The following is a 27991-nucleotide window of genomic DNA, read 5'->3' as shown; positions in this document are numbered from 1 at the left end:
AAGTTACAGCTCCAAAGTGAAGCACTCAGAGGTCCTTTGTCCTCTCACAATCATTGGTCCACCCCTTTGGGTGGGACAATCTTCTTGATATGATCACATGCTATTCTGCCTCATTGTGGGCCTGATCCAACTGCCAGTAAAGTCAATGTACAATTGCCAGTGGGTTTGGGGTCAGGGCCTTGGTGGAAGGTATGTAGTAACTTAGTCCAAACTAAAGGCTTAGTGATATAATTCCAGGGTGGTGTTAAGATCTTGCTTGGAAAACAACAAAAGTGGGGGACTGGTTATCAATGAACAAAAATTGATACTGTGGGTGTAAGACTAATTGGAGAAGAAAATAAGAGGCTGGGCTATGTTAGAGAAGAAACAAGTGACCCAGGAGTGGAGGGGGTAAATGGACCAGTTTATTGCTGACGCACTTTTACCTCGGACCTCTAACACAGCATTTCAAGTAGCAATGCTTTGGCATTAGTTATACTTAAATGGATAAAGGAGTGTGTTAATTCACACATCTATCACTACATCCCCATAATCCTTATTTAGTAATATTAACTCCTATACAATGAATATTAATAGGCAGGAGATGAATATTATTATACCTGCACGTTTATTGTTTACAGGATTTTCAGTTAGATCAGCACTTTCTACACTGTATACTTTCCAAGTCAGCAGGTTACAGGGGATGTGACCCCAAAAGTATTTTTACAGAACAAGTGGAGAAGACAAAATAAAGAAGATACTGTTCAGTGCAACCATCTTTCTAGGCTGCAAGAATAAATGGAAAGAGCATGTTTATAGATCAGAAAGGATAATACTTGCTTTGGCTGGACCCTTTATCTATCTTTTCAGGCTGCAAGGATGAAGGGAAAAAAAACATGTTCCAAGGACAATGCCTGCTTTGTCCGGACCCCTTATCACTAAAGTATAGCCATCTCAGACCTCTATTAATTCTTGCACATCCCAACAGGCTATTCTGCCCACCATAACCTTTTGAAGTCCTCAGAAAGAAGCTCTGGAGGAAGGCTGGCTAGCGAGCATCAATGCTGGATGAGTAAAAGAAGAAAGAGTGAGCTTCATCAGTATGGTTGCCTCTCCTAAAATTTCTTGGATCCTGGGTGTTCTTTGTGCTAATCCCAGGGGCAGTCCATGAGCCAAGGCAGACTAGGCAGTCACCTAGGGTGCCACTGGCCTGGGAGCCCGATGATGACATCACGGAGCGCCCTGGCACCCCGTGATTATGTCATGGCCATTGACGGCCGTGCAGGCGGGGGCACCGATTGCGCCTTCCGCCTGGGGCGCCAGCTGCTGCAGCCAGCCTCAGGCCACTCCTGGCTAATCCTGACATGTTTTGATCAAACCACATCAAGAGAGAGGGACCCAGATGGCATCACCACTTCCACTAGCTTTCGCTAAATCCTGAACAATTCCGGAAGGGGGAAGGGGTCTTTCACCCTCCAAGTGTGTCCTTTTCCTTCTCAAACTTATTTCTTCTCTTTTCCATTACTCTCCTTTTACACAGCAATGCTATTTCAGAATAACTGATGTTATTTCAAAATAACAAAATGTGCATTTACACAGCAAGCCATTATTTCGAAATAATGTCAAGCTGGAGGACTTCTTTCTCCAACTCATGGTAACCTTCATTTCATGAGGAGTAAGGGAAGTTGAACGAAGAGAGTTCTTCCTGCTGTGTAGACAGCGCTGAAAGCCCAGTTAAGCTATTTCGACTTCAGCTACGCAATTGACGTAGCTGAAGTTGCATAGCTTAATTCGACTTTGGACCTGCTGTGTAGATGTACCCTAAGAGTCTGCCAGTTACGGATGTATATTTTGCAATGCTGAGGTGACAAGAAAGGGGCAACTAAACATGATGCCTTCAGCAGCTTAATATTGGTATTTGTTTGCCAGGTCTCAAAGTTGCTGCTGTTACGTTGCTGTGCTTGTACTTTTTCAGCAGTGAGATTGCAAATGAATGTTGACATGAGAGACAAAAGCTGAATTTTCTATTTTTGCTGTTCTTTTCTTTTGTCTCTCATGTGCTTTTTTTTTTCTTTTAGGAAATTGAATTGGATTTCAACATCAGCAGCAACAATAGCAGCTCCTGCTCACCTCACATAACTTCTTCCCCTTTGCCAAAAAACTACAATTATTATCTTCTTTGATACTATGTAGGGTGCCAAACAAAGAGTTTTTTTCTTTCTTTAAAGACTCTTGACAGCAAAAGGCAAAGGGAACAAGGAACATTGTTAAAACAAAATCCTCACTTAAGACTTTAGATTTCAATTGTTTTCATTGATTCTTCTTTCTGTGCCTTTAATAACATGTTTAAAATAATATTTTAATGGTGTTTGCAATGGTGCTTAGCAGGCTAAGGTCTCAGTATTCCGAATCCTGAACCTTGTTTAAATCTGCTTGATGTTGGGCAGTTTCAGAGTTAAGTTAGCACTTTTTGACTCATTGGGCGCCTTTATTCTTTCTCTAATAATGTGACAGTCATTAAGGGAATAACAGGGAAACCATTAAGAGGAAGAATATTCCATTTTAGGCTCCAGCTAATCTGGTGAGCTGTATTCCTCAGAGACCAAAAACCCAGGAAACATCCTAAAGGCACTGGCTTGAAGGAGGAGGGGAACGGGGAAGGGTGTTGCGAGCAGAATTAGACAAATACAGAGCACAAAGACAGGCCCAAACAACTTAACAATTTAAATAGAAAAAAAGAGATAAGAGTTAGATGTTGAGAGAGGGGGACATTCATAGAATCTTAGAGCTGGAAGAGACCTCAGGAGGTCATCAAGTCCAGCCCCCTGCCCAAAGCAGGACCAATCCCAACTAAATCAACCCAGCCAGGGCTTTGTCAAGACGAGGCTTAAAAACCTCTAGGGATGGAGATTCCACCACCTCCCTAGGTAACCCATTCCAGTGCTTCCCCACCTGCCCAGTGAAATCGTTTTTCTTAATATCCAACCTAAACCTCTCCCACTGTAACTTGAGACCATTGCTCCTTGTTCTGCCATCCATAACTACTTTGAACAGCCTTTCTCCATCCTCTCTGGAACTTCCCTTCAGGAAGTTGAAGGCTGCTATCAAATCCCCCCTCACTCTTCTCTTCTGCAGACTAAACAAACCCAAATCCCTCAGTCTCTCCTCATAGGTCATGAGCTCCAGACCCTAATCATTTTGGTTAACCTACGCTGGACCCTCTCCAATGCTTCCACATCCTTTCTATAGTGGGGGGCCCAGGACTGGACACAATGCTCCAGATGTGGCCTCACCAGAGCCGAATTCAAGGAAACAATGAGACAGCATCCGTCAGTATGACAGGCAGTGGTCTCTGCCTACCAGCAACCTAACCACTGTCAAATTTTTGTAGGCCTCGTGACCAAAGTGAGTTCTGTGAATGGTTCAAGGGAGCTCCTCGCAAGCTTAAGAGGCAGAATGGGAGAAAGCACAAAGGTGCTTGCTTTAAAATTAAAAAGTGGACAATGGAGGCTGGCATCATTGGCCAATCAGAATCAGGAGTCAACATGCTGATAGTGATGGGTAGAGTGGGAATAGGCCATAAAGGACCTTGGAAGTGAAGACAAGCAACTTACGTTAGATGCAATGGTGAAGGGGGAGCAAGGGAACGGATTCAATGAGAGAGATATCCTGGTAAAGGCAACAGGCTAATAGAATGATCTTTGTAGTACCTATATGCAGGGATATGATCAGGGCAAGTTTGCATGTCTCAGGATTAAATATTTACATTTGTCAAGGCCCAGTTTAAAATAACTGAGATGAAGAAAGCCTAGACAAGAGTTTCAACTGTGTGAATCAATAATTAAGGAAGTGTCTTAAAGATGTTAGGAAGAATCATCAAGATCTAGACATAACTTGGACATGATCCAGTGTTGCTTATATTAATTAGGAAACATAGTTACTCTTTCTATGAAAAACAGGTAAACTGTTTTCCAGATCTTGCATGTTTGAAGATTTTCAGGGTCTTTTTAAAGTAGATGGTGTGTTGATATTTAAATTAACCAGCAAATTCCCCTTAGCAGTGTTCTCTAAATCTTCTGGCATATTATAAAATGGACAGAGAAAGAGTGATCAATAGACGAGAGAAACAGCTGTCTTAACATCCTTACGGGTGTTTTTAAAACTAGAAGCTACCACAAACAACTGAATGAGCACATACTATTCCATTTTCACTAAAAGAATGTTTGTAATTCTTCTGAGCACTTCAGCATTCACAGTCTTAATGAGGAGAAAATTGACCTATCTAAAAGCTTTGGCCAGATACTGATCTCACTAAAACCATTTTTTGCACCCTGAGTTCTGCAGGATCATTGCAGAAAAGTTGAGAAGAGATTCAAGCTTTTTATTTCATCCTTGTTCTTATGAAGTGGCTGAAGCAAGCATGATTAGCTTGCTGAAAATGTGATCCTATCTTGATGTGACCTACAGAGTCCAATGTAAGGGAAAGAAATATAGAGAAGGAAAAGGCCTTTCTCTAATTAATTACTGATATTTTGTGATAGCTGCTTGAAGATTAACTTTGTAGACTCATCTTACAAGTACTGCCAACCACAATCATTGCTAATGCAAAGGAGATAATTCCATTTATGAACTCATTCACTATGCACTTGATTTACGGTATGCAGGCTTCCCAGAGAAGAATAACTCATGTGCTGGAAATATTTTACTTATTAACTACTTCTTTCCAATTGAAATCCCAAATGCTCCTGAACAGGACTTTTTCTAAAACTAAAGCCACAATCAAAGTGTGTTTCTCTCCAACATCTTTCATCAGAGGCTTTCAAAGTATTCTGCAAGATAAAGCTTCCTTAACTAAGCCTCCCAACACCACATTTCCAGACAATTTTATTATCCCCTGTGATGGGCTCTGACCTTCTTGTGAGCACCCCTGGATGCCTGAGGGGAGTCTAATAGTCTCTACTCGATGGTCTGTGGGAGAGGAAGTGTCCAATATGTGGCCTGGGATCAGAGCTTTTCTTTTACTTCCTGATGTGGTTGCTGTGGAGTCGGTGGGGCCCTAAGCCCACCCACTCCTCTGGGTCCTGGCCCAGGGACCCTATAAGTAGCAGTTACCTACTGAGTCTCAGAGTGATTGGTTGCTGTCACGTCCCTGGGCCAATTCCCCAGGAAGTTGCTCCATCTAGCCCTTTCTCTTGGGCCTTGTGGTCAGGCTCCCCCTGTCCTGGGTTCTGCAAGGATTGCCTTTGGCTTCTTGGCTAGTCTTCAGTCTGTTTCCGACCAGGTATGAAGGCCAGCTCCCACTTGGAGCTGTCCAGAGTGCTAATGTTCTCCCACTCAGCCCTTAGGTCTCCCTGGATAGAGCTCCAGGAAGAAACTGCCAAGCTCTGGTCTAGGAACTTCAATGACCAACTTCTCCCTCCCATTGCTACCCTCCCACTGTGAACAGCTATTTTGTAGCATTCAGGACACTCCAGGTGGGAGGGGGAAGAGTGAGGATAGGGAAAGAGATGGGATGTGGGTAGGCATTTGGGAGAAGAGGTGGTATGGCAGTGGGGATGGGAACGGAGGGTGAGGGGGTAAAGGAGGGGGAAGAGCAGGAGCAGGGCAAGGGTTTGGGGAAAGAGGTAGAGCAGAATGTCAAGTCTCCTCCTCTAGAGGGAAAGTCAGAGACTGTGATCTCCACTGAAAGATCACAGGAGATTTACATTTTGATATATCCACCTATATTCAAAAAGCTAGGCTTCTGTCAGAATGAAAGATTTGTTTCATCTCCATCATTAGCACAATCATCTGGGAGTCCCCATGTAATATGCATGGCAGAGTGAGTCAGGGCTGTGAAAGAGGACAACCTCACTCCACGTGCTTGCATGGCACAGCAACTTGGCTGTGGAAGAGAAGGAAGGCAAATGACATTTTGTTTCACAAGACAAAATCAGTGACGCTCTTATAGGTAGGTGCCAGCCTTGGCTGTAGTATGTTATTTATTGTCTTTGCATGCTTATTAATGTCTTTGGGTTTGGAATCTGACAGTTTCTTTAAGACTGATGTGAAAGTCACCCTTTTAAACAGCTTAGTGAGTTTCAGAACAAATGGAGACCTCTCCACGAATGAGAATTGTACCCGTCGTTATGTGACTGAAAGAACAAAGATGCTCACCAGCCACCAGGCTTCATGGGAAAAGCTGAAGGCTGGCTGGTGTCAAGAAAATACTGTTCATCCTCCCCACCACAATATGGTCTCACATAGCTAAATGCAGTAGAGCACTGGAGTATAATTATGGCTTCCTGTGACACATCTGATATTGACCAATCAGCAATAAGATATAGTGCTAGGACATTTTGCCTAATTTGTAATCTTTAGGATTTATATAGTATTTTAGGGGCCTGATGTTTTTCTGACTTTCACCAGTTCAACAGAGGTTTAGCATTAGTGGCTCCACAGACATTTTTCTGAATTTACTAAGCTGTCACTGAGAGGAAAATACAACTCTGCTTGTTCAAAATGCTTTATAAGCATTGACATTTATGACTCTCATATAAAGCAGACAGCTAGATACTTCATGTGTTATCATCTATGTTTTACAGTTTTGGGAAAGCAATGCAGGGCAAGGTAAATAATTTGACAAAGGTCACAGAGAGTCAATGGCAGACTTGTGACTAGAACTTTACCCTTATCATTAGGGCTTGCTCCAGAACACCCCTCAATGGAGAGACTTACACTGGTTTCAGTAGGCTTTCAATCAGACCCTTACACTGCCAGGTAAACTATGATTTAGATTATGCTCATAGGTGTGTTTTCCACCAATCCCCATGACTAGCTTTTTAGGAAGATGTTCTTTCCCCCGTTTCACAACAGGGATTCAGTTTCTCACCTTTAAGTGGCCTGCATAGATTCTGAGAACTATAGGACTGAGAAGTGATTAATTAGCTAAATCATTTGCATCAAAGAAAATAGACTCCAGGTCCTAATTTTCTCTTTAAATACATGAACATAAAAGCTAATGGAAAGATGGAGGTAACATACCACAAGCCTTTTGCACTCCTCATTGTGTCTGGAAATGTCTTTTGCTTTTTATGAACCCTTTTAAGCCCCTTCAGTCGGCAGAGTTGAGTACACCATTATAAAAGGCAGATACTGTCATTTTCAAAGGAAAGAGCAGAGGCTCAAAATATTTGCATTTTCTAGTTACTGAATCATCTTACTGCTTTTACATTGCTGGGACAGATTTGTTATTATGCTGCAGCCCCTGATGCTACTTCTGCAGATCTAAGGGATGACAAAGGGGTAAAAACCATCTTGTGGATTAGCCCCACACAACAGAGTAGCAAAGCAATCACCTAATGATTCTACACAGCCCTTCCTTGAACCCACATCATCAGAGGGAAAGAGTGAGGGTAGAGGATGTGGCCAGAGTGTCCTGCATTCTACAGGGCTGGGAAAAGCTGGCCCAATCTAGAGCAGCCTAGAGGCCTCTCTAATTTGCACTGGGTGCTGGACAGAGCCTGGCCAGAACCAAAGTACTGGAGATACAAGTTGCTTTATATCAGTAGTTCCCAAATTTCTTGAGCATGCAGACCCCTTTTCAATCGGTCAAGGGGAACAGCGGGAAGTGGTGGCCAGAACATCCCTTGGCCTGTGCTGCTTCCTCAGCTCCCACCCTTTCGTCCCCTGCCCATCCACGGATCATACGGTGAGGGGGCTCTCATGGCAAAGGCAGTTCCCACCCCAGCGCTCTGCCCTTGGCCACGTACGGAGCCCTGCAGGAAGGAAAAAAAAGCTTGAGAACAGGGGCTGTTAACAGGGAATTTGGAGAGAGAGTTTTCCAGATAAAGGAGGAAACTAATACAGGAACCTTGAGGGAAGTGGCTGTCTGTAGTGTGTGTTTGTGTTTGCGGTTTTCTTGCTGTGTGCTGAGCTTTATAAACGCTAGAGAAAGCTGACACACTCCCCCTACTGACTCATGGGCAGTGATACACATGTATAGGCATCCACAAAGTGCAGTATGGAATGAAAAGCCTTTATTATGCCCATTTGATGGAGTGATCTCAAGAAAGAGATCAGGGAGGTCTCTGAAACCTTCAGCTCAGTGAGCAGGAAAGGTCAGAAAGGCTAACAGATTAATAGAAACTATTAAAAGGGGGGGAAGGGGGAGGAGAGGAAAGAGAAAATATCATATAAATCCATGGTATGCCCACACCTTAACTACTACATGCCATTCTAGTCACCCTATCTTAAAAAGGATACAGTGGAACTGGGAAAGCTTCAGAAATGGGCAGTAAAGATGATTAAAGGTATGGAATGGCCTCCCATATGAGGAGAGACTTAGAAGAATAGTGCTATTCAGTTAGAAAAGAGATGACTAAGGGAGGATGTGATAAGAGGTCTATAAAACATGACTGGTGTGGAAAGAATGGATAGAGAAATGTCATTTATTTATCCTTCCCCACAATGCAAAACCCAGAGGTCACCCAAGGAAACTGGGTGCATGCAGCATTGCATGCAGAAAAGAGGAATTTTTTTTCACACAATGCACAATTAGCCTGTGGAACTCATTGCAATGTGATGTTGTGATGGCCAGAAGTATAACTGAGTTAAAAAAAGACCTAGATAAGTTCATACAGGATAGGTCCATCAATGACTATTTGGTCCATTAATGTCTATTAACCTCTGCTCAGGGGCTATAGCTACACTACACAGTTATTTTTGGAATAAGCTATTCTAGAATAGTTATTCTGAAAAGATATGTCTACACTGCATTCCTCTTTCAAGAGAGGAATGCAAATGCAGCTGAACGAAATTGCAAATGAAGCGAGGATTTGAATTTCCCGTGCTGTATTTGCATAATCGCGTCCAGGTGCTATTTTGAAATACCCTATTTTGAAAAAAGAAACGCTGTCTAGACACAGTTATTTCGAAAGAAAACACTTTTCGAAATTACCTTTAAACTTCATTTTATAAGGAGTAAGGGTAATTTCAAAAGAAGGGTTTTTTTTTCAAAATAACCACATCTAGACAGCTTTTCTTTTTTTGAAATAGGGTATTTTGCAATAGCTCCCAGATGCGATTATGCAAATGAAGTGTGGGACATTCAAATCCGTGCTTCATTTGCAATTCGTTCATATGAATTTGCATTCCTCTCTCGAAAGAGAAATGCTGTGTTGACATACCCAAATAGCTTATTTTGAAATAGCAAATCTACACTGCAGAGAGGTCTCAAAATGAATCCGAGGTAGGATTCCCAAATGTAGACATGCTATCTCGATTTAGAGCCCCAGGAGGAATAACTTAGAATGGCCCTGGTGAGGGGCTATTTTGAAATAGTAGCAGTGGAGCATCTATGCACGTCTTATTTCAAAATAGCTATTTCAGAATAGGCATTATTTTTCATAGAATGAAGTCTACAGAAGTAGGAGTAAGGCATCCATTATTTCAAAATTATTTTGAAATAACGGAATTGCTGTGTAGACACTCGAATAGTTATTTCAGAATAACAGTCATTATTCTGAAATAAGTTTGCTGTGTAGACACACTCAGGGTGACCCTAAATCTCTGATTGCCAAAAGGCAGAGGGGGAAGACCGTGGTGGATCACTCCAACTGCTCTATTCTGTAAACTCCCCAGGAAGTTCTCATAGGCTATGTCTGCACTACCAGGTTATTTCGAAATAACTCCCAAAATAACTATGTCAAAATAATATTATTCCTCTTCACAAGCAGGAGTAGTTATTTTGAAATAACAAGCCCATTATTTTGAAATGACAGGCTTGGTAGTGTGGATCCTCACCTTGTAGACATGCCCATACTGGCCACTGTCAGAAGTCAGGATACAGGTCTAAATAGACAATTGCTCTGGGCCAATATGACAATTCTTATGTTCTTACCTCTCCCCATCATCTACCAGAGAAGGGGGGCAACCATTAGACACATGTGGGGTGACACACTGCCTCTCAGCCAGAGGAAGCAAAACTAAGTGATGAGTTATTAACCCCCAAACCTTATATGCTACCTGAGGGAAACTCAGCTGGGGGATAGAGATGGAAGAGAAAGTAGAACTCACCCGCACGGAAAGAGGCATGGAGAACAACGCAGACTCTTGTGAGGAAAAACTCAGGAAGGGCCAAGATCAAGACAGATTTTTGTAAAGAAGTCCTGAGGGAGGGTAAAGATTAAGTGCTCCTGGAAGAAGTCCTTAGGGAGGGCTAGTGATTTTGAGAGAGCCCTGTGAAGGGGCAGAGGATCTTTTTGCTTTCCATTGCTTGAAGTTTATAACACTGGACTTTAGATATCCCACTAGGAGACAAGACTGGAAACATATCTTGGCTGGAAGGATAAGCCACAAAAAACAAAAGACAGGACAAGATAGTACAACACAGCAGAAGCAAGGGATGTTAGACAGGCAGAGCAGTGCAGCACCAACTCTAGAAGCTCGGAGGCACTATGACTGAAACTAGAGGCGACAACAGTTTCTTGCCGTAATTTTACCTGTTTTTGATGTGTGATTTCCCTTGATTACTATGAGCCTGACCATCAGCTGATGTGCACTGCTGTTGCTCCAATTATTTTACTTTGTACTAGCTCTGGATCTGGCCCAATGCTCCTGTGTTGGGATTTCATAATGTGAGAGAAACAAACAACATCAGACTCTTTTGGAAAGCAGGCTGTCTCCTGACAATGTGAGGATCTGCTGCTATTCAACCGAATACTTGGAAAACATCTGTAGCTGTTTCCGATTTGAATATGTTTCAACTATTTATCACATCCCTAGCATACAGAAGCAGTGTAACACATCTCAGCATGAGTTTTCTGATGTAAAATAAGGCAGTGGGGAAAACAGAGTGACTAGGAGCAAGGGATCTCAAGAAACGTTGTCAAAATGTATGGCTCGCATCCAGCTTTGAGAGTCAGGAAGATTTTCAGGGGTTGCCATGTTGGCTTGCAAATGCCTGCAAGCATTGGTGCAAATAGTATATATAATAGCGTAGTCCAGTATGTGATAAACCAAGAAGCTGCATGGATCATTGAAGCAGATACGTAAATCAGCTGGTGCAAATAAATGTAGCTCCACTGACATCAAAAAATTTACGCCAGCCGAGGATTTGGCCTTTAATTCCTATTGATCTCTCTAGGGATGTGTAAGCTGGCTGAGATAAAATTAAAAAACAAAACCCATACACTTTCTTCCCAATCTTTGAACCAAACACTTCTTAAGGGGGAGGGTTGCTTTTTAAAATTATATTTTCATTGCACATACTTCTTTTGCTTCTGGTCACAACCAGAAGCAAAAATGCTGATATACGACAAGAAAAGCTGTTCCACAGTATATGCAGCCTGATTGGAATGGAAAACAGTGGAAATAGAAAGCCAGATATCAGGAGACTTGAAGCTTCAGGAGGTTTGATAATTATCCATGTAGGTGGACACTTATTTAAAGGGAATTTGTACTTTTGAACCTTTTGTGATGCAGCCATCTGGTTCCATCTCTTACGGTCTGATCCAGCTCAACCACTGACAACAGAAGGAGTTGGATCAGAGCAGTTGAACCTTCAGCTTACAATGGAGAGGTAGCAAGGGACCCTGCTCATTCAAACTGCTGTTAAAGCCTATAAACAGACTACCAATGACTTTAATAAATACAGTGGTCAGTAAAACTGTTTGGAACATTTCCCAAATCTTAATAGCTCATCAAAGAGTGGGGGAGGAGGAGGAAATATTCACAAACATTTTTGCAACATATTTTTCCCCATTTTCCAAGCAGTTGTAACATGAATGCTGATTCCAGTTAGTGGGTACATGCATTCCTTTTCCCTTTAATTGCATATTGGCTATCACACTGACTAGTTTTTATAACAAGATTCCTGCCCGGAAAAAAGCCCTCAGAGATGGATCTGTGGGCACAGCTACTCATAGAAATGAAAAGTGATGGACAAGAGGATCCATATTTTTGTATAAACAAATATCTATCTCTCTACAATTAACAATATCTAACAGCTAAAGAAGGAGGTCATGTAACCCAGCAAACACATTTATATTAATCAGCCCTTGGTTGGAAACATTAATGAGGGAAAATATATCAAGTGTATTGACAGTGCAATGTACATTGTATAACACAAAAGTGGCAACTTGGGAAGAGTGTGTGTGAAGATTTGCTTGGGAAAATCTTTCCCTAGAAATCTTTTTGAAAAAGTCTGATCATCTGGTACAAATGTGCCCATTTCAGATGCTAAAAAACCATGCTTTTCAAAATCATTTCTGTGCACGCCAGTGACTATCCATCTGCTTAGGATGACTTTGAGGGGGTGACTCCATCAAAGGCAGAGAAACAGTTGGAGGAATTTGACAACGGGGTCCTTGAGATGACCCAACAGATTTTTACCTTATCATAGGGGGCTGTCAGATTTTCTGGACCCCTGGGCAAGGTGGGGGGGACTGGCTCTGCATTCCCAGAAGGAGCAGAACCTGAGGTGGCAGGGGCATTGTTGAGGGCAGCCCTTAGCACTGCTTGGAGCATGCTGCACCTTCCCCTTACTCCAGCAGCCCTCAGAGCCATTCAGAGCGTGCCATGCAGAACTCTGGCGGCAATTTTAAGGGCTCCAGTGGCCGCTGCTGCTGCAGTAGTAGTGTCGAGTAGTAGTAGAGCTCCAGGCCCTTTTGAATCACCAGACCCCGGGACATTTGTCCCCTTTGCCCAGCCGTTGGCAGGCCTGACTCCTTGCTAGAATGCCATTGACATTCTCCAAGTCATTAGCACGTTATGCTATTAAAAAAAAGTTTAATCTTTTTCTTCTTGACTTTGACTTTGATTCTCAATTACCTGGTCTAATGTGCCCTTTTAAATTGATTTGTTATGCTAAATTTGTGCCAAATAAATAACAACTTTCCAGATTTGCCTATGCTGTAACAAGGCCAGGATTTAATTACTTGCAGCAGACTTAGTATTTGAGGCTTTCTACAAAAATATTGTACAGACTCTAGAAAATTTACAATTCCCCTTTTCCTGTGGTTTGTTGCATTATTAAAGGAGCTTGCATGAATGTTAGTGAGAACTGAAAGGGTTCAGTTTATCCATATCCTGGAGGCCTAATCCATATCTTTTAAATCATACAGGAAGTCCATAGAAAAACTCCACAAGGAAATAAAAGAAAATAGTATTACTGAGGTTCAATGAATCTTAGAATTGTGTTTTGCATTAAATATAACAAGTAGCATATTGCAGGAGTCTGAAACTAATTTATAACATTGAGCAGAAGAAATTACAGCCCAGACTAAGTCAACTGATTGGGGGCCATCGTAAATCTCATAGCACCTAATATAAGCACTTTTCTTTCCTTTTCTTTGTTTCCAGACATAATGGATGAAATTCTGTCTCAACTACAGTCAGTAGCAAAACCCCCATTGACTTCACAAAGTTCACAGAATATTTCTCATCTCAAAAAATAATATTGGGCCACATCCTAGGGGCCTTATCCCCCAAGCCAGTGTTGTTACCTTGGATTTACATGGGCAGAATATAGCCCTGAACTTTTCTACAGCCTTTCCACAGGTTAACACCCAAGAGAATTTACACGATTAAAGACTATATCCAATTAATTGCCCAATCCCACCATGAATTGTACCTTTGTAGGTAAGTATTGACATTGAAATCAATTAGACTATTCTCCTCATAAAGTGCTACTCTCCGGGAGTGGAAGAGAACAGGGCTGCAACTAAAGTACTCAGACTGCACCTTTTGTTTCAATGGGCTTCTAGTTCACCATCCTGCATAATGGAATGATTCCATTGTTCCCGAACCACAAATAATAAAAATGGGTGAACTTGAGCTTTGAATTTCTCCACTTACACTTCCTAAACTTCCTACAGTCTCACTGTGAGAAAAACTTCCCTCCCTGTCTTCTACTGTCAGGTTAGTATCTAAGGTTTTCATTCATATTTTTCATTTCCTGGGCTATAAAGTATACTTTTTTGATGTAAATGAAAAGGCATTTTAAATAGCGTAAATTGGGTATTTTGATTTGTTTTCTGCTAACAGTTTTTTGTCTGAAAACATGTGCGAGACACATTCCCCCAGGAAAAAGATACCAGAATATATTATTATGGAAGAGCACAAATTGTCAGTGAGTTTAGGCCTGTGTGGCAGAAGAGATAATGGGAAACAGAGGAAGGTGGCACAACTACTTTTCCTTAAAGGTTTTGTTTCAATGAGCATGACAGGAAGGAAGAAGGGGGCAGCCAGATCAGCAGCTGTTCAGTTGCTACTGCTGCCTCACAACAGGGCTACAGGGAGGATAAAGTGGTTCACATAGTAGCATATACCCCAGCACTATACTATCATACCAGGATTCCCTATGAAATAGGACTCTGTGCAAGATGCACCTTCTGCAGAACCTCTCCCCTTACACAAGCGTCCCCTCTCACATTCCTGAGCAGATCAGGGTGAAATAGCCTCCACGGGCCAGATCCGGCCCATCAAGCTGCAAGATCTGGCCTATGGACGCAGCGGGGAGCCTCAGGGAGACTCCTGCCTGCCCCTCCACTGCACGCTGCTGAGTAAAGCAGCCATTGCAGGGCTCTGTCTGAACAGCTGTGAGCCTGAGGGAGGGAGGAGAGGCTTCATGGGCTGCCCCCGCCCTCAGCACAATCCCATTGGCTGGTTTCTGGCCAATGGGAACTGCCTGTTGTCAACAGGTAGCTTGGGAAGCATCCTCTGCCCAGGCTCATAGCTGTTCAAAAACCACATGGCCCCTGCAGGGGTGGGGCACGCAGGGAGTCTGCTTGAGAAGACTGCTGGATGGGTGTCAAGCTGGTAAATCTCCCAGCCAGAGCCTGCCTCTGGCACCCCACCCCTTTGCCCTCCACCCTGCATAACCCAAACTTTCTGCCCCCCTCCTGCACCCATTATCACCTCCCAGATCCTGCACCTCAATCCCGCACCCCATGTCATAACTCAGACCCTTGGTCCCCCTTCCCCTGTATTCATTATTCCCTCCAAGATCCAGCACCCCAATCCCCTGCTCCATATCACAACCCAAACCCTCTGCCCTCCCTCCTGCACCCATATCCCCTCCAAGATCCTGCATCCCAATCCCCTGCCCCAGTTCACAACCCAAACCCTTGCACCCTAGTCCCCTAACCCAGGTTACAACTGCCTTCTTCACCCAAACTCCCTCCCAGATCCTACATCCTCTCCTGCATCCCAATCCCTTACTGCAGGGTTCCTTCTGAACCCAACCTCCATCCTAGACTCTGCACCTACACCATTAATATGGAAAAGTGCAGCCCTTAACCACTTTCCAAATTCTTGGAGTGCCCCCCCCATAACAAATTATTGCCCACCCCTGACCTGGAGTCTTCACAGCTGTGGACACGAAGGGGTAGGATTTATCCTAAAATGTGGACTATGATGGGGGGGGGGGGGTGTCCCAAAGGAGCAGCTGAAGACTTTCATGAGTGTAGCTATAGCCTATGACATTTAAAGGCATCCTATTACCCAAGCAGGGAATTCAGGCTAACTCTTTATAGTGGAAGAGAGGCAAGAGAAATAGCTGTGTGTTTGACAGGATGAATAAATCATAAATCTCTGAGACACTTCTCTTATTTTTATTATTAGAAGGTCCCAACCAGTGAAGGTTACAGTTTAGTAACCACAGAGATTTACTTTTGCAGCATGTCTATTTGTGGCACACCACCAGCCAAGTCAAACCCATGAAGGCTGTTGTACATTCGTGAATACAAACTACTTTGGGCCTCTGCCACCAGGAAAAACTGTAGCCTTCCTCCTGCTGTTCTTTTAATTGCACTCAAACCAGAGACTAATCTTGTCCACAAACTAGAGAAAACCACTGTGGCACAATGCAGAAGAAACTTTCTTTCCTAAACCACACCCACTTCAAATTAGGGTTCCCAGGTGTCCAGTATTCACCTGCACAGTCCGGTATTTTCACCTCCTGTCCGGTAAAAAAAAATTCAGAGAATACTGGACACCTGAAATGTCCAGTATTTTCTGAATTTTTCCCCAGCCAGGAGGCAAAAATGCCTGGCACCTGGCAACCTTACAAACACTCAGCGCCCGGCCTTCCCTCTCCCCCCGTCCCCTCTCTCCACCCTGCCCCCGACCCCAGCTCCCATGCTTACCTGGTTCCCCAAGGCTGCTGGCACAAAATGGGTTTTTTTCTCAACAACTTTGGTCTCTCCCCCTTTCTTTTCCCCCCTTCAACAGAATTTTTTCCCAGTGTTTTTTTTTTGGGGGGGGGGGGGAGGCAGGAGTTCGGTATTTTTGTTTCAACCATCTGGCAACTCTAACTTCAATGTACCACATAGAGGAAGCAGCAGCAGCATACTGGGGGAATGTTGACAGTACAGTTTAAAACCCACAGGTTGGCCCATGCAAGCTGACATGAACTCACCATGCTCACAGATATTTGGGCTATCCTGCAATTAAACAGCCTGTTAGCCCAAGCCCTGCAAGCCTGCATCAGCCTGCACAGAACAGCTGAAGGTATCTAACTGTGTAGACACACTCTGAGTGGTTCTACTGCTGTGTGAACTGAAGGGACCACTGTACTTGTCCTTGCAACAGGAAAGGTGGGGGAAATGTCTGCCTTTAAGAATGGTGTCATGCAATATGGTGCTCAAGAGCACATGGGTATTTACACTGGAGGGCAGGTCAGATTTCCTGAGAAAAGATGTACCCTGTCAAGAAAAATGGAACTCCAAATATACATCTGCTTTGTAAGTCAGCAAACCCTGAACCACTGCACCCAATAAACGACACACGAATCTGAAGCATGGAGATTTCTTTCATCCAATATCCAGGTTATTTCCAGCTGTTGATTTACAAGCAAACTGTGAATGTTGAGAGCAGATTTGCCGTCTCACAGCCAGAATACCAATGCAGAGCTCTCTGCATTGGGAGTAATGTTTAACCAATAATACTGGGTTAATGAGGATAAAATGTTCAGTCAATCATATCTCCATTCTGTGCTTAGTGACATGAATCAAGGCTTTAGATAAACATGCTTGTGCCTTCAAATCTTCATCAATCTAATAATCTTCTGCAGGGCTTTGTTTATCATTCGATACATGTGACAACAGAAGAATATACACGGAAGATTTCTTACTTGGAAGAAATCTAAGATTGTTAATGAGGGAGTCAGTAGGAAACAATTTGCATGTTGCTGCAAGGAAAGGCGGAGACTTCTCTAATGCTGAACGGTAGATAGATTTAAAAAAAATAAGGGTAGAATAATTAACACTTGTTAGAAATCTCTCTCTCTTTTTCTGAACATGTACACAGACCACTTGGTTATGTGGATACCTTGTGAACATCCTATGAACACACATTTGTACTCTTCCAAACTTAGTCATTATGATCTAGCTGCTCTATAAATTAGTTTCAACTGGAAAATTGAAAAACATTTCAATTTTCTTAAAATATATTGTCTTTTTTTAATTGAAACAATTTGGCAAATTCAACACAAATCGGTGAAACATTTCAGTAAACTGGATCTACATTTTCTAGCAAAAAAAGTTCCAGATGAAAAATTCCATCCAGCATTACCCAATAGCACTTCAAGTCGATCCACCCTCTTGATAAACACCAACACTTTCAATGTACAATTTCACATCATTTGTGTGAAGTGGTTTTCATCACAAAGGTCTTATTAGAATCCTACGTTACAATACTTACCTATTCTTAGAGCATTTTCTCTCCAATGATGCCCTATATTCCTTTATTAAAGTGCCAATATTACTTTATTTTACTCAATCCTAGGGAAAAGATGTAAGGAATTAACATATTAGCTTTCATTCTGTCAAGTGCTTAGAAGGAAGCTCTTACGAAAATGGAGAGAAAATAGCAATATTTCATTTATATCCCTTTATTTCTACAGAGTGACTGATTTCACTGTCAACAACTTAACAGGGATGGACTGTGAGCTGCTCCTCAAATGCATAATAATGAGAAAAGACTGTGACATGAGAAGTTTATTTAATTTTGACTTATGTATTGGCTTCTTTTTTAGATCATATGACTTTGCTTTTAAAAAATAAATAATTGTCTGATTCAAAGACGTCAGTGGAAAAACTCCCTTTCATTTCCCTTTGGCTCAGACACTGGTTTCTCTTTCTGGGGATTGTAGAGGCAGACTGCTACTTTTTTTTTCCAGCTGGTTAGGTGCTACTTATATGTCTCAATTTCCATTTAAAAGTTTTCTTCTGTTCTTATACTAAGGTCTTTTAAAACCTCTGGGGTAAAGATTGCTCCATAACAATGTGAAAAAACAGGCAATTTTACAGAGATGATTTATTTTCTATTTTAAAATATTAGTGTTTCAGTCAGAGAAGGATTTCACGGGTTTTACACACTGAATCAGTAAGCAGCAGAAACTCTCTTCCTATGCAGTATTAAGTGTTCTCAAGTCATTCTCACCTCTTGGCTCCCTTGGCTGTTACATATTACTTTTCCCAAGATTTCTGCCTATCTGTGTGCTGGACACTGCCTAGCTGAACTCTTAATTCATTTGAAATCCACTTACTATATGTGCAAAGTGTAACCCACACACCAACTGATGTGGTTCACTATCCCAGGTAGTGGCACTTAGACCACTTACAGTGAGTGAGAGAGAATGAGTTTGCTCTACAGCCTTAGCTGAGCACCAGCTGGCTTTTTGCTCAAGTTATAGAGGCTCTTGCACTAAGCTCCAAAGGTCCCAGGCTCAGTTCTGTTACACAAAGCACAGCAGCTCTAGCATGGATGCATGTTTGTTTCAGTGCACAAATGATAGTGAGTTTACTCCAAGCTTTTTGTTTGAACAGAACCAAAAATTCAAGAAAATGAGATTCATAACACTGCATATAGCCTGATTAATCAGACAGCCTGTGGGTGATGTCAGTAGTGTGATCCTGGAAGGGAAAACTCAACACCCCCTCCATTACCAATGGTCCAGCTGCGGCACCTCTGCACAGTGTAGTAGATCAGCATAACCTACCCCCTGTATTGCCCGTTCCCCATTCCTGTCTCCCTGCTGGTGTATGCTGGGTAAAAACGGAAATTCCTTCCATGCCTGGTGAGGCCTCATTGTCCTAGCAAACCCCTCACAATTCTTCTGTGGTGTCCAAGTGGTGCACTGGGGCTCACATGGACTTCCACATCCACATGGATTTCACCCTTACTGAATCATTCATTCACTAGCAGGCCACATGCCAGGTCTTGCCTAACATAAGAACAGCCATACTAGCTCAGCCCAGTATCCTGTCTGCTGACAGTGGCCAATACCAGATGTCCCAGAGGGTGGGATCACAACAGGTAATCCATCCCTCCCTTCTACCCACCTCCAGACAAACAGAGGCTAGGGACACCATTCCTACCCATCCTGGATAATAGCCATGAATAGATTCATGGAGGTTTAGGTCCATCTAGCTCAGGGGTGTCCAAACTTTTTTCAAAGAGGGCCAGATTTGATGAAGTGAACATGCGTGAGGGCCGACCATTTTGCCTGACATTCTTTGAACCATTAAAATTAAATGCAAATTAACTATTTTATGCAAAGTTTATTGCAAACGGCATACTTTTCATTTTGTCACATGGATGACAAATCTAAACAGGTGTTAAATCACTCTGCCTTTCATATCTGAAGGCCAGATGAAAAAAAAATCCAGGAAGCTGAAATATATGTCAGGAACATTGTAAAGTACATTACATAGTATTGGTAATAAAGGTTGTCTGTCAACTTTTACGTTCAAAAAATATGAACAGGAACATAACACCAAGTATACATGTTGTGTCCAAATATATTTATAACTGATTTAGACCAACTGACATTAACTGAGATTTTACAATGTATTCATCTCAATACATATGGATTCGTTGGGGGCCATAAAAGATAGATATTGCCAAATTACCTGTGGGGCCGTATTAAACCGGAACACGGGCCGCAATTGGCCCGCGGGCCGGACTTTGGACATGCCTGATCTAGCTCAAGCTGGCTAAGAATGGAAAATCTTGCAGCTGGGGACCAAAGCGGAACACCGGTATGTTAGTTTTGCTCAAAATAGGTGTTAGTCACAGAAGAAGGCATTTAGTATTTAGACTCAGATGAAATGTTTGTATATTGATGCGTGTATTCATATACATTAATATACTATTTTTATCCCATGTTTATTGGGTAATGTTTAAGCGTTTGGTCTGTCCTGTAAAAGTATTTGCTCTGGAAACCCCCCAATCAGGGGAGAAACATTACCAGTGTGCTGCAAGAGGTGCTATTTTCTGCCCAATAAAAGAAGGCCCATAGACATCAGATAAACAATTGCAGAGCATCAGACCCTCCCCCCCCAAAAAAACAAAACCCTACACTTTGTCTATTGCTTCCTTCCGCCAGCATGCACCCATGAAGAGGAGAGATGCACATGAATTCATCCCATCACAGCATGGCCGCTAGCCTAGCTAAGTCCCTGGGCAAGTCGTGTTGGGGGGAACCTTCTCTGCACTCATGGAAGGGGCAGGGCCTTAGGTAGAAGGTGCAGGGCTCGGGCTAGGCAGCCCTCCATGATGCCCAGAGAGTGCTATGCCTGTACCAGCATCCATCAGTGCTGTCCAGAGCATGCCGCACAGTGCTCCAGCACTGATTGAAAGGGCCAAGGCTCTGGGCCCTTTATCACTGGGTCCTGAAGCAACTGCCCCGTCCCCTCCTCTCCAATATTATGGGCGAAGAGAATAAAAAATCCCAGCTGAGAACAAATTGCATCTTTTTGGCAGTTTAAAGGGCCACAGTCTCTAAACTGAAGCCAGAGATCGTCTGGGGCTGCCGCCAGTGTCTGGTCTGGATGATCCTGGCTACCAATTGATCAGGAGAAAGTGACTGGCCATTTGGGACAGAGTGCAGCCTGATGTGGTGTGATTAAGTCACTTTTTACCACAAAGTCCAGGTTGTCCAGGTGGCAGGATAAACTGGTGTATCTAAGGGGATTGTCTGTGGCTCATGGCAAGACGGGTACAGTGATCCAGGAGTTCACATTTGTTACTGGCTTGATGAAATCGAATGATAGAACTCAGCACCAATCAGAGTCGGGGAGTTGTATGGGCTCGTGGTGCCCAGCTCCACTAGTGTTGGGGCTCTGAGAGCCTGACTCTACCAATCTCAGGTGTGGTTCCTCCCCTGTCCTCACCTGCCAGCCCCCATGCACCTCCCCTGGAGCATCCCTGCCATCTTCCTGACCTCAGAGGCTGGCCTCTGCCCTTTCCTTCCTGCAGCAAGCAGCTCTGCTCTGGCCACTGCTGTCTGGCTATAGGGAGCAGCCTGCGCAGCAGGCTAACTGCTGTGTCTGCAGAGGGAGTAGGCACATGGCATTCTCCCATCCCCCACTCCCCGGCAACTCTGAGTGAAGTTCTTCCAGCCTGGGGCTTGGCTGAGTGTGTGAGGTGCCTGGTGTGTGGGGAGAAGAGGAAGGGGGAGGAGAGGAGAAGAGAAGGGGATGGGGCCTTAGCCTTCAACCACACCCTACTGCCTGCACCCCAACTTTCTGCCCCAGCCCTGAGCCTTTCCCACACAACAAACTCTCATCCCCAGACCCACCCCAGAGCTACAGTCCTAACCCCCCACAACACCCGCTTTCAAGGCAGGTGTTGGGGGCAGGTCTTAGATCCACTCTGGGCAACACAAAAAATTATACAAACTTGCTGCCTCTGCCACCAGTTTAGGATCTCTGACCTGTTTTTGACCGACTGCTCTGAGAGAGGCTTCCATGGTCGCGAGCAACTCCAGACAGTGTGACACAGGCAATACTCGCTTGCTTGCACTATACTCACAATACTCACGGGGGAGTCAATTTCCACTCATTTGTCCTGGTGAGCCTTTTCTACACTATCTAATCACACTCTGACCTCTATTTAGCCCATATTTACCAGGTTAGCACAATTATTTCTACCATCCATTCATAATCATTCTACACATCCCCCCATCAATGTGATCGCTTTTATGGTTTTCATCCTTTGCACTTCCAGAGGTGTCCCTGTATCACATTGTCCTCCCACTTGTCTCACTGGCAGAACATACAAATCCCTCACTTCATATAATCTCTTGACTTTGTTGTAATGCAAATTCTCAGACTCACAGCAATAATATCAATAGCCAGGAAATAACACTGTATGTTTTTTTTCCCCGCTAAAATCCATCTCCAACACTTATCTACACATGCTGAGACCACAGTAATAATTTTTAAACAATCATGACTATTTTCTAGTATAGGCCCATGTTATTTTCATTATGCCTTCTAACAAGTTCACAGAAGCTACAAATGCCTGGAAAAATTGGGGCATTTATTAAGTTCCAGAACATGGGTTAAGGCAGGACTTTCTAAATGGGGTGCCTAAAATTAGACTTCTTAATCCATTTCGAGACAGCTAGCTAAAAACGGCCCGATTTTCAAAAGCCTGGACCACCCCACAGCTTCTCTCGACTTCTGCAGGATTTGTGAATGTTCAGTACTCTTGTAAATCTGACCACTTGTATTTAGCGATCTAAATGTGGATCCATGTGTTTACCTTTAAACACCCCTGTGTGAAAATCTGGCCAAGGGGGCCTAGTTTCAAAAATGTCAGTGTTAACTTCAGGGCTCGCATTTTCAAATGATCCCAAGGGAAGTTGGCATCCCATGCCCATCACATTGTGCAAGCAGTCCTCGTCTCCTCAGACAATGAAACTTGCCCAATTTCCGAAGGGTGTAAGTATTGCTTTCTGCCATCTGGATTTATTTATAAAGAGATGTTTCCTCCAAAGTGTATGTTTGAGCTGGTGCATCTTCAAGGTTTGCTCTTCTGCTGTAAAATAATAAGGAATTCTGCAACCTTACTGCCTCATCATTATTTAAGGTACATTGACACTTCAACATTATTCTGCTTTGCTCCAGATGGCTAGAAGCTTCTTTCACCAGAAGAAAAACCACCCTCCAGCACTGTGATTTGTGACTCAATCAAAATGATCTTTAACAGGGAATAAAAAAAGTCATGTTAACAGGGGCTTGCCATTGGTGTTTGATATTGAAAGGGCTTAGTTGCTTTGTGCTGAGTGCCTCTTAGAAAGTGCTCTGCACCCTCAAACTCAACCAGCACCATTTTAGAAACTTTTTTTTTTTTTTTTTGCTTTCAGTGACTAAAGCTTTTTGAACATGTAATTGACCATTTATGCTGTGACTAGATCTCATCGATGATTCATTGTTGGTGCTGGTAATCAGACAGTAGGTCAGATTCAGCTCTGGCTAGTAATTTCTGGACCCAAGAGAGGAAAGAGTCTAAAGGAAGCATTTGGCTCTTGCCCATCCTGGAACAGGTCCCGCATCAGCCTAGTCTATAAAGCAGTTAAGAAAAGCCTTAGGATTGCTATAAGGTGCCCAGAGCCACCAAAGACATTTGGGCATCAATGGAGCATGGAGAGCCCACCACCATAACAATGTCCCCAAGCAGGAAAAGGAGGTGGCCTTATTATTGTTGCTGTGGTAGCATTCAATATCTCCAATCAGGGGTCAGAACCCATTAGACTAGGCATGGTACAAATGCTTACTTTAAAAAGACAGTCCCTTACTCAAAAGTGTTTACAACCTGGATGATCAGAAAATACAAAGGTAGATGAGAGAAGAGATAGGGCAAGAGTACAACCCCTTTTCCTCCCCGGGTTACTCGGGAGCAGGTCACACTCACAGGTGTGCCTGGGTGCCTGATGGTCTTGACATAAAAGGAGATCCTGAGTATCCCAGTGGTGATGATGTTTGGTTGGGGAAAATCTATCCACCCTCTTGCTGCTGTCCCTTGCTCATAAAGAATGTACAATGGCGGTACCTCCACCTGGCTGGCCCTATACACACTGGTGTGCCTTGGGAGCCTCTAGAATAAACTTGTTCCAGCAGTAAACTGGATCTAACTACAGAACAACCATTACAATTCATAAATAATATACATCTAATCGATTGCATTAGAATGAACTACCTTTACTTAACTTAAAGAAACAGGATTTAACAAATTAACAGTAAAGAACATCAATTAACAAAGTACACAGAAGTAAAAGGAACTTATCTAGCTGCCAATATTTATCCCACTCCAGTGTGCACACCCCTGGACTCTGAGTCCCAGACTCTTGCTTGCGTGGGCGCACTTGAAGAACTGCAGCTGTAATGGAGATTCTCTTAGGCAGTGTGTATGTGGGTCCAAGCTATGCAGCAGCTCTGGTTCACTGGGTTGTCCTGTCTGTCTCTCTTTGAACCCAGAGTTAGTCTGTATCTCTGAGGTCTGTCCCAGGCAGCATTTCCCCAAAGATGCTCCTTTACTCACAGTCTCCCTTTGTGTGCTGGATGCAGAGTAGCTTCTAACCAAAAATACATCCAAAGGGTACTTGCCTCTAGGGCAATCAGAAGCAACCTGCTAGATCCCAGTTCCAAAGGCTCGCTGTCCCAGTCTGTAACTGCAAGGTAACAGCTCCTGAACAGGATCAAACTCCTTCACAGCAGCCTGGCTCCCTTTCTGCTCCAAAAACAGAGGGAAAAGTCCACAGACTGCTAAGTCTTCCTCCACACAGGTGGAGAGACTCAGATCTCCCAAACAAGAGTCACTTCCTTCCTGTTTTTCCCTAGAGCTTATGAGAATTGTAGTCTGTGAGGCTAGATTGCAGCACACAGGGTCTTCCCAGAAAATAAGCAGAGGCACCTTTAGTAAGGGGACTACAAAGAAGATTTTAGTACAAGGAGTATTGAATGATACATGTCCTCTAAGGCCAGGTCTACACTAGACCCAGAAGGTCGGGTTAAGGTACGCTACTCCAGCTACATAAAATACTTAGCTGGAGTTGGCTTACCTTAAGCTGAGCTTGTTGCTGTCTTCATAGTGAGAGACCAATGGGAGCAAATACTCCCATCTGCTTCTCTTACTCCTCATGACTGTGAGTACTGCCCTGAGCAGTCTATTTAGCGGGTTTTAACCAGACCCACTAAACTGAATGCCAAAACATTGATCTCCAGTGCAGCAAGTGGACACATGACCTAAGGGACTCTTCCACCAGGCAGATCCACTGGATTAGAATCTTCTTTGTATAGCCAGACCGGGGAAAAGCACACAGAGCTGAGAATAAGGCCTTGTACACTTACAAATACATTTTCAAAATGGACATCTGGCATTTAAAAAAAAAACAGATTTCTGTACATACCTCTCCCTTTTCCCAGAAAAATATCCCAGTGGAAGTCTGTAACTCTCTGTAACTGCAAAAGGAAATCTTGTAAGAAATCTCTATTGTTGTAACACATTTTCTGCCTGGCTTACTATATTATACATTTTTCTGACCTGTGGTGTTAGCCGCATACTCTTTTCTAAATAGATTCTGCCAGCAAAAAGTTGCTAAGCAACTAGTCCCATATGATCTATTATAGTTTCAGTAAGTGAATCCGGCAGATAAAAGAGATTTTAGAAACCTAATGGGTTGTAAAAAACAAACACGCACAAAAATGCAGTGATGCAAATAGAGTAATAATGTGTTTTATCAGAAAATAAATAATTTCTGGAGAAAACAGAATGAGAATATCTGAAGGGACATTTAGCAAAACTGAACTGAAAGGGGAGGATCAAATCCTGTCATAAATGGTGGTGCCTATCAGACCTAGAATCTCTGTCATCTTAATGTACAATTGGTTCCATAATACAGCCCCCATTATTGGTGTATTTTATTCTTGTGTGATCTGTCATGCAGTTTTAAGAAGCCATACAGAAGGCTTGGTTCATACTTTAGAAATGCTGTCATGGTGATTTTTCCCCTCTAAATTCAGTAGAGAATTATGTAATACTTTTCTGGTCATCTTTCTGCTGCACTGTGTCTCATGTTGCATTATTGTCACAGTCTGATAGGCAGGGCAGGATAATTCAACCAAAAGAATGAAATGTCGGAGCCGTTGGCATTTTGTTTGATAATTTGAGCTTTGATTGGAAGCAGTGTTGACAAATGTACCACACTGATCTCTAGAATTCTCTTTCAAAGATGTGAGTAGATCCCCAGAGCAGAAACAGAACTTGTGCTTATAAGTGAACTATGTGCATGCCATTTGCTATTTAGAACACTCTGGGCTCCTGGAATGGTCCAAGACTCATACCACAGCGCCTCCTTCTGGTCACACAGGGAATTAGCTCAATCATTGGCAGGGTGCCCCTTCTGCCCAGTGTCTCGCCCGTCATCGCTCTGTACTCTCTCCACCTTCTGGCTCTGGACCCACTATCATTCCCAGGACCCCCAGCATCTTGAGGGCACTGCCTTCTGGCAGTGCTCACTACTCTTACCCCCTTTCCAGGGGATGTTCACAGTCCTCTGTCTCACACCTACCACCGCGGCCCTTTGTAGCCAACTCCTAACCCCGCACCTCAGGGGCAAGCTGTTGTCTGTATTAGGGATGTTAAATATTGGTTAATTGAATAATCAGTTAACCTCATGAACTCTTATCGATTACTCGACTATTCTATTGTCCCTGAGAATGTGGCCAGCAGCAAGTGGGCTCTGGCTCCACGACCAAGGAGCCCCTGCCACTCTGTGTGGCTGTCTCTGACACAGAGGCAGCAGCACGAGGTGCCAACTGGCAGTTGGTTTGGGAGGGGAGCCAGTTTAAAAACCAGCTCCCCTCACAGACTGGCTGCCTGTCTCCCTGCACTACTGTCTGGGGAGGGGGAAGGGGGACAGAGCTTCTGGACGCAGAGAGAGCTGGAACTGAGCCTGCTTGCCTGGCTCCTAATACACTTTTAATGCAGAGCTGCAGTGGGGATAGGTCCCATACCTGGTGTGAGCCAAGACTGGGCCAGGCTGCTGGCCAGCCCACGAAAACATTTAGGGTATGTCTACACTACCACCCTAGTTTGAACTAGGGTGGTAATGTAGTCAACCGGAGTTGCAAATGAAGCCCGGGATTTGAATTTCCCATGCTTCATTTGCATGTTGCCGGGCACCGCCATTTTTAAGTGTCCGCTAGTTCGGACTCCGTGCCCCGCGGCTACACGCGGCACGAACTAGGTAGTTCGGACTAGGCTTCCTATTTGCAAGGAGTACAGATAGTTCGGAATAGGAAGCCTAGTCCGAACTACCTAGTTTGTGCCGCGTGTAGCCGCGGGGCACAGAGTCCGAACTAGCGGACATTTAAAAATGGCGGCGCCCGGCAACATGCAAATGAAGCCCGGGAAATTCAAATCCCGGTCTTCATTTGCAACTCTGGTTGACTACATTACCACCCTAGTTTAAACTAGGTTGGTAGTGTAGACATACCCTTACTGTGGGAGGTGGGGAGAAATATGTGTAGTCTACAGCATTAACCTATAAGCTTTTTCTTAATAGTTAATTGGTTAATCAACTACACTATTACATCCCTAGTCTGCCTGGGTCATGCTCCTGTGGTGGTTACATACGATGCAAAGGATGAAAGGGAGGGACCCAGGCTCAACAACTAATCTGGCGGCAGCGTTGCCTTGCCCTCCTTCACTCCCCTCTTCTGCCTTCCCTGGGCCACTTCCCCATGACCCTTTGCATCCCCTTTTCCCCTGTATCACGGCAAAATCCTGGCAGGTGTCAGGCCAGATCCTCCCTCTCTCTGGTTCCCCTGAACCCACCCAGCACTACTCTAGCCAGGGTGCTTTCTTCAGGGTCCTGGATCAGCACCCTCTGTAGCCAGGACCCAACTGCCAACTGCTCTGCTGCACAGCTCCTTATAACCAGCAGTGCCCCAGCAAACTGCCTTGTGATTGGCTCCTTCTAAGCCCCTCCAGCCTGCTTTCACCCTTTCTGGCCAGAGTGGGGCAGCTGCCCCATGACAGCTTGATTCCCTGCTTACTTATACCAATAATGAGGTACAGGCAAATACTGCTCTAATTGCTGTCAATGGGAACTTTGCCATTGCTTTCAGTGGCCCTGATTCTCTAGCCCTTAACCTAAAGATTTAATCCATAGCCCTTATTTGCTCCCATTGTAACTCTGTGTCCATATGTATTAGATTGTCGTCTCCTTTGGTGAGAA

At 43.7% G+C, this 27991-nt stretch overlaps 1 long non-coding RNA gene across 2 annotated transcripts in view; it reads left to right on the top strand.

The window, feature by feature from the left end:
• The window catches only part of LOC112545795 (uncharacterized), a 133883-nt gene that overhangs the window by 78441 nt on the left and 27451 nt on the right, over positions 1–27991 (top strand). Inside the window, exon 4 of one of the 2 annotated variants that reach the window (XR_012905043.1) lies at positions 17864–18098. The exons of the other annotated variant lie outside the window; for it this stretch is intronic. This is a non-coding gene — a long non-coding RNA (uncharacterized LOC112545795). Of the gene's footprint in view, positions 1–17863; positions 18099–27991 lie in introns of those variants that run through there. 2 annotated transcript variants of the gene reach the window in all.

Source organism: Pelodiscus sinensis, chromosome 6 (genome assembly GCF_049634645.1).
Source record: "Pelodiscus sinensis isolate JC-2024 chromosome 6, ASM4963464v1, whole genome shotgun sequence".
Lineage (NCBI taxonomy): Eukaryota > Metazoa > Chordata > Testudines > Trionychidae > Pelodiscus > Pelodiscus sinensis.
The sequence above is the reverse complement of the archived record's forward strand: the minus strand, read 5'-3'. Positions and strand labels throughout refer to the sequence as shown.